The sequence below is a fragment of the Chiloscyllium punctatum genome, chromosome 49 (assembly GCF_047496795.1).
Source record: "Chiloscyllium punctatum isolate Juve2018m chromosome 49, sChiPun1.3, whole genome shotgun sequence".
NCBI lineage: Eukaryota > Metazoa > Chordata > Chondrichthyes > Orectolobiformes > Hemiscylliidae > Chiloscyllium > Chiloscyllium punctatum.
This window is the reverse complement of record NC_092787.1, coordinates 41,449,770-41,453,775: the sequence shown is the minus strand read 5'-3', so window position 1 is coordinate 41,453,775 and position 4,006 is coordinate 41,449,770. Positions and strand designations below refer to the sequence as shown.

Sequence of the window (4,006 nt, the reverse complement as noted above, 5' to 3'; positions counted from 1 at the left end):
CCCACCTGCCTGTTCTTGGCCCATATCCCTCCAAACCTTTCCTATTCATGAACTTATCTAAATGTCTTTTAAACGTTATAACTGTACATGCATCTCCATTCTCTGGAAGTTTGTTCCACACATGAATCAGTCCACACTGAATAGTGGGCGGCACGGTGGCACAGTGGTTAGCACTGCTGCCTCACAGCACCAGAGACCCGGGTTCAATTCCCGCCTCAGGCAACTGACTGTGTGGAGTTTGCACATTCTCCCCGTGTCTGCGTGGGTTTCCTCCGGGTGCTCCGGTTTCCTCCCACACTCCAAAGATGTGCAGGTCAGGTGAATTGGCCATGCTAAATTGCCCGTAGTGTTAGGTAAGGGGTAGATGTAGGGGAATGGGTGGGTTGCGCTTCGGCGGGGCGGTGTGGACTTGTTGGGCCGAAGGGCCTGTTTCCACACTGTAATGTAATCTAATCAGTCTGGGTGTAAGAAAACTGCCCCTCCTGTCTTTTTTCAAATCTTTCTCCTCTCATCTTTAAAATACATCCCCGAACCTTGAAATTCCCCACCCACGGGAAAAGATAGCTGCCGTTCTTCTTATCTATACAGCTCGTCGCTTTATAAACCTCTATAAGGTCACCTCCAGTGATAAAACGTCCCAGCCTGTCCAACCTCTCCTCATAGCTCAAACCCTCCTTTCCCGGCAATATTCCGGTTAATCTCTCCTGAACCCTCTCCATGCTAATAATATCCTTCATAAAAACAGGGAAGCTAGACGCTCCTAACATCCCAATCTAACCTAGTCCCATTTGCCAGCATTTGGCCCATATCCCTGTAAATCCTTCCCATTCATGTACCCATCCAGATGCCTTTTCAGTGCTGGAATTGTACCAGCCTCCACCACTTCCTCTGGCATCTTGTCTGAGTGCACCACTCTCGAAATGAAAACGTTACCCTTCAGGTCCTTTGTAAATCTTTCCCTCCTCACCTCAAACCTGTGCCCTCTAGTTCTGGAAAATAGAGGATATCAAAGTCAACATGGACAAAATTGCTGATTCTGTGAAGAGAAATGGAAGTAATTCTCTTGTGAACCGATGGCCGTGATATTGTCAATGATGATCAAGGAGTTGTCAAACGAATCACCTTGTGTGTGTGTGTGTGTGTGGTCACAGTCAAGGAAGAGATCAACATGCTGGAGGTCACAAGGAAACCTAAACTATCAGCGTGTGGGAGTGATGACCACCACCGATCTGCCCTGGTTCCCCCCCCCCCCGACACTGACAGGAGTCTCAAGAAAGCACAATAACACCTCTACTCCCTCAGGAGGCTGAGGACATTTGGCATGTCCATAGCGACTCTGAACAATTTTTATCGACGCACCACAGAAGGCAACCTATCTGGATGCGTCACAGCTTGGTTCGGCCACTGTTCACTGTCCAGAGAGTCGTGAACACAGCCCAGTGCATCACACAAGCCAATCCTCCAACCATTCACTCCACCTACACTTCCCACTGCCTCAGAAAGGCAGCCAGCATGACCAAACACCCCTCCCACCCCCATTATAATCTCCTTCCAATCTCTTCTGTCAGGCAGAAGATATAAGAGCTTAGACACATGTACCAACAGGTTCCAGAACAGCTTCTTCCCCGCTGTTATCAGACTTCTGAGTGGAATTCTCAGATTTTAAATCTCATGTTGACCTCGCTCTCTGTGCACCTTCTCTGCAGCCGTATCGTTGCACCCTTCTCTCTGCTCTATCACCCTGATGCCCTCTGTATGGTCTGATCTGCCTGTACTGCAACACAAAACAAAACTTGTCACTGTACCGAGGTCCACGTGAGGATAATCAATCAAATCAAAAAAAAGAGCGACTCACCAAAATAACAAACGCAATGTCGGAAATAAAGGGACCACAGAGAGGGAAATTTCCAAGATGCGATGGTTTCTCAGAAAGTTTGGGCAGCAGGATTCGAGTGAGTATTAAATACTTTCCTCATGAATCAGCCGAGTGAAGGCTGAACAGGAGCAGACACAGGGACTGCTGGGTAAGTGAACTCATACCTTCAGGCAGTGGCTAGACCCGAAACACTAGACGTGCAGTGTCTCCAACCTGTCCCTCCTCCTCAAACCAAACAAACAGACTCTGTATGGAGGGTTGACAAGGGAAGGTAAGGAGTGTTATTTTTAAAAATCTCTTTTGGCAGTTTAGAGCAGAGGGGATGGAGGTTAGGTCATGCTCCTCCTGCAGGGTGTGGGAGGTAAGCTAGTGTCCCTGCTGACTTCACCTGTGGGATGTGCACCCAGCCTCCAGCCCCTCACAGACCACGTTAGGGACCTGGAACTGGAGCTGGGTAAACCTCCAATCACTCGGGAGGCTGAGGGGGGGGGGGTGATAAAGTTATAGGGAGGCCGTCACACTTAGGCTGCAGGTTAGAGGTAGCTGTGTGACCATCAGGAGAGGGAAAGAGAACAGGCAGACAGTGCAGGGATTCCCTGTGGCCGTTCCCATCAATAATAAGTATTCCTCTTTGGATACTGTTAGGGGGATGACCTACCAGGGGAACGTCACAGCGGGCAGATCTCTGGCACTGAGCCTGGCTCTGTGACTCAGAAGGGAAAGGGGTAGAAAAGGAGAGCTATAGTGATAGGAGATTCAATGGTTAGAGGAGCAGACAGGAGATTCTATGGTCATGAACGAGACTCCCGGGTGCCAGGGTCAGGGATGTCTTGGATCAAGTCTACAGGATTCCTAAGGGGGAGTGTGAGCAGCCAGAAGTCATGGCACACATCGGTACCAATGACACAGCTAGGAAAAGGGAAGAGGACCTGAAAAGAGAATATAGGGAGTTAGGTTGAAGCTAAAAGGCAGGACAAGCAGAGTAGAAATCTCAGGATTGTTACCAGTGCCACAGGCAAGTGAGGCTAGGAACAGACAGCGAGTGTAGCTGAACACATGGCTGCAGAGCTGGTATAAGGAAGACGGATTCAGCTATGTGGATCATTGGGATAACTTCTGGGGAAGGTGGGTTCTGTACAATGAGGATGGGTTGCACCTGAACTGGATGGGTAATATCCTGGGCAGGAGGTTTCCTAGAGCACTTTGGGAGGGTTTAAACTAGTTTGGCTGGGGGATGGGAACCGGACCTTGGATCAGAGGATGGGGTAGCTGGTGAACAGGCAGATACGGTGCGCAGAGAGTCTATGAGGAAGGATAGACAGTTGATAGGACAAAGGTACAGTCAGTGTGATGGGTTGAAGTGTGTCTTTTAATGCAAGAAGTTTCAGGAATAAGATTGATGAACTAGAGCATGAATCAGTACTTGGAGCTATGATGTGGTGGCCATTATGGATATCACTGGGGCAGGAATGGTTGTCCGATGCTCCGGGATTTAGATGGTTCAAAAGGAATAGGGAGGGAGGTAAAACAGGTGGAATGGCATTGTTCATCAGGGATAGTATAACAGCTGCAGAAAGGGAGGTCGTGGAAGGGGATTTGTTGACCGAGTCAGTATGGGTGAAAGTCAGAAACAGGAAAGGAGCAGTTACATTATTGGGAGTTTTCTATAGACCCACCCCCCACCCTGCCCCCCCCGCCAGGTTGTTGCCATGGGTGATTTCAACTTCCCTAACATTGATTGGAATCTCCTTCGTGCAAATAGTTTGGATGGAGCAGATTTTGTCAGGTTTGTCCCGGAGGGTTCCTGAGTCAATATGTAGATAGGCCGGGTAGAGGGGAGGCCATATTGGATTTGGTGCTTGGCAACAAACCAGGTCAGGTTCAGATCTCTCGGTGGGAGAGCATTTCGGTGATAGTGATCACAACCCCCTGACCTTTACTATAGTCATGGAGAAGGATAGGACCAGAGGGTATGGGAAAGTATTTGATTGGGGAAGGGGAAATTACAATGCTATTAGGCAGGAACTGGTGGAGCACAAATTGGGAAAGATGTTCTCAGGGAAATGTACAACAGAAATGTGGAGGTTGTTTTAGAAGCACCTGCTAATAAAGCTGGACAGGTTTGTCCCG

General features: G+C 48.9%; 1 protein-coding gene across 1 annotated transcript in view; it reads right to left on the bottom strand.

The window, feature by feature from the left end:
- Window positions 1-1,951, bottom strand: part of LOC140469636 (torsin-4A-A-like) — a 284,746-nt gene extending 282,795 nt beyond the window's left edge. The window contains exon 1 of the mRNA XM_072566334.1: window positions 1,856-1,951. The gene's annotated coding sequence lies outside the window, so the exon portion shown is untranslated. The remainder of the gene's footprint in view (window positions 1-1,855) is intronic.
- Between the last annotated feature and the right edge of the window lie 2,055 nt (window positions 1,952-4,006).